The sequence below is a fragment of the Eublepharis macularius genome, chromosome 1 (genome assembly GCF_028583425.1).
Source record: "Eublepharis macularius isolate TG4126 chromosome 1, MPM_Emac_v1.0, whole genome shotgun sequence".
Lineage (NCBI taxonomy): Eukaryota > Metazoa > Chordata > Lepidosauria > Squamata > Eublepharidae > Eublepharis > Eublepharis macularius.
This window is the reverse complement of record NC_072790.1, coordinates 97,320,111-97,330,346: the sequence shown is the minus strand read 5'-3', so window position 1 is coordinate 97,330,346 and position 10,236 is coordinate 97,320,111.

The following is a 10,236-nucleotide window of genomic DNA, read 5'->3' as shown; positions in this document are numbered from 1 at the left end:
AATTCTCTGCAAGGTTCTAAATCACTCACAAGTTCCTTATCTCAACAACATGCAATGTATACAGTCCCACAGTCTCTAGAAAACTACAATTGCTCTGTAATTCAATGTAATAATTCAAAGCTTTACTCTTTCTTTCTGAAAATGATTATGGCATGCTCATATCAACATTTTCTACTTTCACTAAATATAGCAATAGATAGAAATGGCCAATCTGCTTGTTGAGTTGTGAAATGCTAAATGTAGGTTAACTTGCAATGTAAAGAAAGCATGAACTGTAACAGTAAAGTAACAGCACCTGCCAGAATTTTTAGATCCTGCCAGCCTCCAGTCTCAGGGTATTAATTTTATCATCTTAAAGCTGAGCTATCTGAAAGATGCACAGTGAATCTGAATAGCTATGTAGCATACTCCCATGTTATTCAACCTCTACATAAAACCTTTAGGAGAACTCATTTGCAGCTATGGAATGGGATGTCATCAATATGCAGATGATACCCAACTCTATATCTCGCTATCCAGGTCCCCACAGAATGCAGTAGAAATCTTAGATTGCTGCCTGACAGCCATAGTAAAATGGCTAAAAAATAAATTAAAATTAAACCCAGACAAGACTGAAGTGATGCTTGTTGGGAAGTCAGAGATCTTGAAAAATATTGTACTCCCCACCTTCAATGGAATTCGTTTGACCCTTGCAGACTCGGTTAAGAGCTTAGGGGTTATACTGGATCCAGGGCTACTACTACTACAAAAACAAGTTAAGGCAGCTGCAAAAAACGCTTACTAAAATCTCACTCTAGCCTGGAAAATGGCTTCTTATCTCGACACAGCTGACCTGGCCACCTGGATCCATGCTATGGTAACATCAAAACTTGACTATCAATGCATTATACATTGGTCTCCCATCTAAGTTAACTAGGAGGCTCCAATTGGTGCAAAATACTGCGGCTCGACTATTATCAGGAGTGAGCAGGAGCTTGAACATCACTCCCATCCTACAGTCACTCCATTGGCTACCGGTCAGCTACCGTGCTCAGTTCAAGGTAATGGTTATTACATACAAAGCCCTTCACGACCGTGGTCCAGCATAACTACGGGACCACCTTTCTCCCTATATCCCTCCATGGCAGCTTCGCTCATGTGAACAGGGTCTCTTGCTGGTGCCAGCCTGTACATGGGCGAAATCAACAGCAGCCCATACACGAGCTTTCTCTGTGGTGGCCCCTACCCTATGGAACGGCCTGCCTGAGGAGGTCAGGAAAGCACCCACCCTCCTGGCTTTCTGCAAAGAATGCAAAACTGAATTATTCAAAAAGGCCTTTTTCTCAGCTAAGAGGGTGGTATTGTAGGAAAGGGGTCCCAGATGTTTCGCTAATGAGTTAGGAACCATAGATTTCACCATTATGTTGCCTTACATATTATCTGTTGCTTTAAATATGTACTCCTATATCCTACCTGTGCTTTATGTTGTTCAATGTAAGTCCTAGAATTGATTATGTTCTATTTCAGCAATTCCTCAACCCCATACTGGATCCTGGCTAATACTATATCTTTGTAAACTTACATTCTTTTACCCCATGACATTGTTTATGAAAATATTCTTGACACTGTATGGAAATGCCTGCCCTTGTCCTTGCCACTAATTGTACTAATCTCACACTATGTAATCTGCCTTGAGTCTCAGTGAGAAAGACGGAATATAAATAACATACATAAATGAATAAAAATGAAATACTTCATGTCAGTAGGTACTGGTAATGGGAAACCCCTGGTCAGATTTGCTTCCAAGAGGAATGCTGCCTATCCAGGATGGAGGCCTTTCCAAGTCAAAAGCATAAGAGGAAAGGCAAAGACAAACTGGCATCTGTGGCATTAGGACTAGTTAAAAGGGTGTCCCTTTGGGGGTGGGGGGGTTCTATGCCAATCATCCCCACCCCCCTCTTAAAAGTGGTTTTTAGGCAACAAGTAGTTGTAGACACGTGGCTTACAGATACAGGCTTTATCGATGTCCTGCCTGTGTGTTTAACAGTAGTACAATCTACTGACAGAAAGGAATATTTAGGGATACATCCTACAGATTACTACAGAATATTCTTTTCTACTTTGTATAAATGGGAGATTTGAGAGAGAGAGAGAGATTGCAATGATATTGTTAGCTGTATCTCATCTTCTTATTCCTCTATTTCCCTCACCTTCTATTTCAAAAAGTGGTAATGAAAAATTAGGTAAGTATTGCCTTGTCCTGTAGTCCTCTGTCACCTCCCTCCTCAGTCCCCCACAGGGAATTCTAAGTGCAGATATGTACTGTTCAATAACAGTATTTTTGTGCCTCTTTCTCTGTGTGTAAGAAATACTCTGAGAATAAAACATCTTGATAACAGAGGATGAGATGACTTGGTGTACAATTCTTTAAGAATGCAGACTGTGAAAAGACCCAGTTGGAATGCCTAAGACAAATGTAGGTTTATTGAAAGCATTTCAGAATTTAGTTAATGAAGTCTGAAATTTGAGGATGGTATGGGGGTATTGTAATGTTTATTTTTTCATAAAATTCTGCTGTTTGTGAATTTCAGAGGCAACTCTAGTTTAAGCAATTTGTCCAGCCACCTACTCTGAAATTATTTTCTTCTTCTAGGTGAGTAATATTGCCAGTGGCCTCCTATACCATCTGAATGAGTCTGAAAGCTAATGAAGTTAAGAAAGTAATTCCTTATTTTGAAAGAAAATTTAAAAAGACAGTAAAGGGTTTCCTACATAACTGGGAATAGAATATTGTTCTTAGTATACTGACACATCCTACTGTGTTATATACTTAGGAAATATTTATGTTAAGTTCCATATTAGTCTCATAAAATATATAGGATGTTGCCATTTTTAATATCATTCTGTAGGAATTTCCCTGAGGAGAAATGCTATTTAAGAGAAAAATATAGTAATGTCTACACCAGTGCGCTATGAGTGGACTTACAATACTAGAAAATGCTAATATTGTGAGGATTCTTCTAATCACAGGTATTGCCTAGGTAACCAGAGACTGTGAAGGAACTTTAAAAAGATTAGCTACTGCTATATTCATTGTTTCGTGAAAGATGATGGACATAGCTTTATTACATACAAAATCATACAGGATATGCAGCCAGATTCTGTGACTATCTTGCATTAGTAACAGACAGTGGGTTATCATCACATTATTTCCAGGATTGTAATGAATTTTATAGTTCTTCCCCCTGGCTCTGTGCCCCTTTGTATCACATATATCAAACCAGGAAAGCTTCCTATTAACTATTTCTACCACCCTTGTAGGTGGAATCAGAAATTTCTAGTATTCCACCCTCCCAACTCCAGGAAATTATTATCATTTCATGGGGGTGTGCCTCCTTCTCTATCAAAAAACCAAATGTAGGTAATAGACTGGAATGGCCTTGGTGCATGTGGCAGTTCCTACTATCCCCTTCAAAAATAGCAGACATTTCTCTCAGAGTGCATCAAGAGTGTCAGCCTTTTGAATAAATTGTCACTGATATTCATATGATGAACGGGATAGAGTCCGCATAGCATCTTGATTTGAGTTTGCTTTCATCCCTTGACTGGTTTTTCTCTCACATTTCATTTCAATAGTGAGGCAATTTTTTTTTTGTGATTTCTCTAAGGCCGTCCCCCTCCTTTAAGACTTTTCACACATGAGGATTAAATCACCTCTGCGCATCTTTTGAGCCATTTATGTTAGCATCTGATCTTTGTTGATGTGGAAGTGAAATCAAAGCAGAAATGACATTCAGATCATTGTATGTTTTTTTCGTAACACAAATATTTTATACCTCATGTGTAAAAAACAACAAAAATTCTACATCTTCATAGCCAACTTCTTCCTTCTTATGTAATCTATTTCTGACTACAGTAGACCACAGAATCCCCACTCCCATTTGATTTCTTTGGCTGCTTCATGATTCCAGACTATGGTCCCTGTCTTTGGGATTCCCCTCTTTCCCCTTCTCTCCAGAAAATTGTATCAGGTATATGTGTTGTGTATGAGAATTGTCCAATAATACAAACACAAGCCTTCCAGAAAGAAGAAGCCTAAATGTCAAGGAAATGTATTTATTTATTAAATAATTGTCTTGCCCTTTCATCCAAAAATGATATACCAAACATAAATAGCAATACAAAAAGCAAGCAAGCCCTAAGCAATAAGAAAGCCAATGGATTAGCTTTATCTCTCAGATAAAGCAGAAATTGATAGCAACAGTTATTCATAAGGCAAATGCACTATGTGCAAAAAGTACCACCTTAACATGAAGTTGAAAAGCCAGCAGTGTAAGGGCAAGGAAGAACTCCTTGATAGATGGTTCTACAAACTTTGCATCATGTAGAAAGGGCTTTTAAGTCTTTTGGCCACTCATTTATACCATTTATATATGCTGCTTTTTCTGCAGCCAAAGCTGTTCCTAAAACTAAAAGCATTGTTTAACCACTATGAAACTAGCACACCTCAGCAGCCATTAAGAATTGCTGGTGAGTAATAATCAGACAACCAAATGCTGTTCAAAATAAATGAGTCTGATGGCCCTTACCAAAGGCTGTAAGACAAGACCCTTTAATCTCCACAGGGAACTAATTCTACAGGGTGCTCATTTCATAAAGGCTCTCTTTTTGGCCCCTGAAGTTCTGACTTGGCATAGAGAGTAGGGTCTAATGCATGGAAGTCCATAGCAATACAATGAAGAACAAGATGATATATGACACATAATGATTGTGTGGTCATTGCCTGAGGCTCCTTGGGCCTGTGTTCTGTAACTTTACCCCCATCCCTACTTATGAGGGGGCCTTTATGTGTCAAATGGTCATGCCACCTACATAGGTTGTAAATTGACAGCTGACGCCAACTGAGCCGCGATAGTTACTGAACAGTGGGAGAGAAGATTTCTAATCCTATAAACCTAGATATTATCAGGCTCCAATCACACAGTGCTGTGAGGTAAATGAGGAAACTTTTATGAACTCCAGTGTGTCAGGAGGAGGGGAAAGAAACATTTGCATTAAAAAGGTGACTTGAAGCACTTAAGGACACTACTGAAAGTGGGAGAAGAGTAGTAGTTTGCAGAACTCAAGCCATGTGAACTTTTGTTAGAAGAAATTGTTTCAGTACCAGAGTGCCAGTAGGATATAGTGAGTCAAGTGTTGGGCATGGCCTGGAAGTCCTGAATCTGAATCCCTTCTCAGTATTGAAGCTCACTGGTTGACTCTGGGCCAGACACACTGTCAGATTAAACTATTCAATGAGCTAGTGTAAAGTACAACCCCTCAGTGGATGGGTAGAATAATTTGTGAGGGGGAAAAATATGAACAACTCTATTTTGACACTGTCCTCTAGGTTATTCAAATTATTCTGAGACAATATCCAGTTTAGGAGCCTCGTGGCACAGAGTGGTAAGCTGCAGTACTGCAGCCCAAGCTCTGCTCATGACCTGAGTTTGATCCTGGCAGAAGTCGGGTTCAAGTAGCCGGCTCAAGGTTGACTCAGCCTTCCATCCGAGGTCAGTAAAATGAGTACCCAGTTTCCTGGGGATAAAGTGTAGATGACTGGGGAAGGCAATGGAAAACCACCCCGTAAAAAGTCTGCCAAGAAAATGTCATGATGCGATGTTCCCCCTTGGGTCAGTAATGACTCAGTGCTTGCACTACCTTTACCTTTATATCCATTTTTTAAAAAAAGTTAGAAGCTTTTCTACTTTAATTTTTCATCAAATTGTTCGGCCAGTGCCTCTTGAGTTGTGGAGCTGGCAATCTAAGCATGAAAGGTGCTTTATCTCACTTGTAAGTTTCATTCATGCAAGTGGGGTGGCTGACTAGTAAATTGCTAACTGGATCATGATTAAATAACTTACTGAAACTACAGAATACTATTCTGAAACCTTCGGGGAGTGGATGGCATGCTGCTCGGTTCACTGAAGAGAGACCTGCAGTACAAGAGACCGCAGAATCAGAAAATGGTACAGATTACAAACACACACTCACGCATGCACGCACACACACAGCCTATATGTGCATAAGAGACTATCATGAAAAATCTATTTATCATTAATGTTACAGCAGCTGTGCACTTTGCCGATGCCACAGAGAAATATTTTGCATACATCTTATCTCCCGATTCCATTTGGTGGCCTCCATCTATTTTCCTTATCAATGACGAATGAGAGATGTGCCTAGTAGCTTTCTCTCTCATGGCTCAGTAAATAGTTGAATTTATCTTAAGTTAGCAGCACAGCTATGTGTAGCATTACAAAATATTTCATAACGAGTCTAGTTCATTGCTAATATGTATAAGATGTATGTTTTCTAGGCCTCTGTCTGGATATTAACAGAAGATAACTATATGGATCAAGTGCCATCATATGCATAAATACTAAGTTTACTGACAGTGTGATCCTAAATGGAATTACACACTTCTAAGCCCATCAACTTCAATGGATTTAGAAAGGTGTAACTACCCTTAGGACTGCACTATGCATTACGGATTTAATGAATTCTTACATCAAATGTGGTTCTTTTAGCCCACTGGTTAACTGTTGAATTTAAAAACTACGATTTATCCTTTCCAGGCTTCAAACAAAAGTTTTTCTTAATGTAAAATAATTGTATTATTTGTGCGTTCCTTTTTGCATTATAAGAAATGAGTTCTTGCTCCATTTCAGAGTCCCCATATGGATCTCCAGGTTTGCTCCAGGGCCATTTCCACTTCCCAGCCCACCTCTGCTGAGTGGGATACTGCTTAGGAACCCTTTGTACTCCACCTTGCCTTCCAAGGAAGAAATATGGGATATGGGAAATATGGGAGTCAACCCCAACTAACCATTCTTGTAGTCTCTCTTTGACAGCAGAGAAGCCCACGTTAGGAAGGAATGGCAAGTCTGAATCCAAGACGGTGCTTTTCCTCTCAGTTTTAGCGTCCACCCCACATTATCCAAAGAAGAGACAGGACTGACCATCTGAATCAAACTGTTTTTGGAATTCGCAGGAGCCACATGAACAACTCTGAGTTTTGAGTTTGAAAAGAAAACCCTTCCTTGAACAGTTAGAAACAAAATCCAGATAAAATTAGGTGTATGTTATTTTCAGTGAATCTTGTCCCATTTTCTAAGCAACTCTGAAGGCATGATAACCTGCTGTTCTTTAAATAAATAAAAACAAAGCAGTACAAAACAAAAAGATTCATATTCATTCCTGCAAACATTTCACTGTTCTGTATGTAAGGATGTACACAATAAAAAAACATACTTTATTCTTAACTGTCTGCAACTCTTACTTTAATGACACAATTAATTTTGTGATGGGGTGACAGACAGGAGGCTTTGCTGCCCCTGAAAGGTAAAACAGCTAACTAGGTGTTTTATACCTGATCATATGGAAGTGCAGCTCCAGCATCCAATCACCTTGGGAGGGGTGGGGGGTGGGGAGAGGTTGAAGGTTGGAGGTAATCACAGCAGCCATAAATTTTGGTCTGCTTCAGCAAGAGAGCACACAGTTTAAAGGGGTTGCTCGGCCTGGTAGCATGGCAGTGATTTAACTCTACCTAGGAGAGGACAGAGTAGCTGGATGTGAGGCATGTCTCTGGTGAAGAGCAGACCTGTACAGTTTAGTCTTGATTGTTGGGAAAGGGTGGGCTGGTGGGGGTAGAGTTCTGTATGTGTGAAAGGATCTGATCTGATGGCTACTCAGTGAAAACCTGTTTGTAACCAGATGCATTACAGGGAATTTAAATCACAACCAGAAGCCATAACCAGCTTAATTTCAAGTTCAGGCTTCTCTAGTGACTGTCTGGAGACCTATGCCACCAAACCATTCGTTGAAAATAACTTATACATAAATTCTATTTGCTATTTTTATAGACCTCCTACCTAAATGATCTCCATGTTCTTCCTGCTCACCACAAAACTTACCTCATGTCAGCAAACCCAAAGCCCTTATATCTGCTACCATAACTATACCTTGAATTGAGGGGAACAAATGAGGGAAATTTTCTTTTAAACAACCTGGTCACCCAAAATCTTAAGAGGTTGTGTAGATCCCCTCAGTTGATTTATAAGGAACCTATCAAAGATGGCATTTCACTGAACCAATTAACAACTAATGATATGGATAACAAAATACTGTTCTAGATTTCCTTTTACATTGAAATATCTGTCTTTGGAGTATAGGTTTCTTGGTCAATCAAACCATACAAAGTCTTATGCTTCAAACTTCCAGAACTGTTCCCCCCACCACCACCCCGGAAGTGACACTGAACATTTGAACTGAATGGAGTGAGAGCGCTGCAAGAGTAACCTCACCACACTCTAAAAATTTTACAGATGATGTTAAACTTCCATAACAAAAAGGACAGCCTGCAGCTTATAGTGTGATTACTGTCATACAGTTTTTAAATACCCCTCCACTTCAGCAGTTTTCTGAGACATTTAGGGCTGGAAATGACTTTGTAATGTTTGCCTAAGATTACCTGTTCTATTTTGTGCTTGCTTTGTGTGCCCTGGCTTCACTTTTGGATAAAAATCCAAATGTATATGCCTTTCCGAAACTATGCACTTCAGATACTATCTGTATCCTTTTCCTGAATAATGTGATAGCAGAATAACCATTTTGCACTGCAATAAAAATGGTGCATTGTAATGCAAATTAAATTTCATTTCCTGCAACTTTCCGCAAGATCATGGGAACCCTTTTGTGGTCCCTTTATGTCAGAGCTGCTTCATTAATCAGCTCACTCACAGATGTGCAAAAAGTTGGTCTATATTTCCAAGCTGCCACAGCCTGGCCCACGTGCTGAGTTTAGAGAGGCTCCCTCCCCTTCCTCCTATAGCAGCAATTACAATAGTGGTTTCAGGAGAGTTCTCATGCTTGATAGGATTTGTCATGTAATTGTAACAAGCGGCTTTTGTGTTTACCTTATTTGTTTTTCCTTCTGGCAGTTAGCTTGATTGCATCTGAATTAATCCCATGTCTTTTTGAAGTGACAGGAATGTATTAATTGTCATGGAAGTTATCCATTTGAGCCCCTCCAGCACTATCACCTGAACTTGTCTCAATAGATAAGACTTTGGATGGGAACCAAAAGTTAACATTGCTTCGGTGTGATTCTGTGACCTTGAAAATGTCCTTGAAATGCTGTGTACATTTCCCCCCACCATTAGCTGCTTTTGTCCTAATAGGTTCTAGAGAACAAAGACATCTGGCCTCTCTTTGTATCCACTGGCCATCATGAGGGTCCATTTTCCATTGTAGGTCTTGGACATTCTTAAATTACAGCTGGACAACTGTGCTTTGGTGAATACAAACTGGCACTTGACTGCTGTCCCTGCATTAGATTTTCCTTAAATAGCATGTGCAGAATGTTTGTGATAAGGTGATTTTAACACCATGCTGAAAGTGTTTCTCATTGTAAATTAACAATGATGTTGATTTTGCTAGTAACACTATTGCCACCCCAGTCGGAATGAAGAGGCAGACACAGGAGTTGGAACTAAAGGGCCACTTTATTAATATAACATCAACCATTAAATACGGCAAGGGCAAACTAGCGGTACAGGTCAAGCCACGGGGTCACCCCTGGACCACCGCCTTGACCTGTCTGGGCGAGCCCCACAGCCCCGGGTAGGAGCCATCCATGCAATGGCTTTTCCCCGGCCAGCCAGGCAAAATGGTTCCCCCCTTCAAGCTCCTAAAGCCTCAGCCGTACAGCATGAGGGAAGGACTTACACATGGGGTTCACTGCAGGCAGTCTCCAGGTGGTGGTAGCCGTCACAAGCATACCATCCGCTCCTGGTAGACCCCATTTCCCCACCAATGGGGAATTGCCAAGGGGTGCTCACCGGCCCGCTCCCTATCCCCAAACTCTCTCCTGCCACCGCTGGGGCCAAGCCTCTGCTTAGGCCCAAGCGCCCCACAGGTGGCCTAGTGCCCACCGGAGCCCTTGCCGCTGGTTTATGATGATGTCATTGCCAGTGAACCCTGTCACCTCTGTAGAGGTTGGGAAATCCAGCCCTTATCCTAAGATGAAGTAATTTGACTAGTGAACCCCCACACCTCTGTAGAGGTTGGCAAATTCAGCCTTATGTGGAGGTGTGGCAAATAAATGCACAGACCCTTCCCCGCTGTGGGAGCACTGCAGACCAAACATCAACCCGCCAGGCCCCCACTTGCCCACACAAGCCTGTAACAAAAGGGGCACATGCTGCCGAGTCAGAT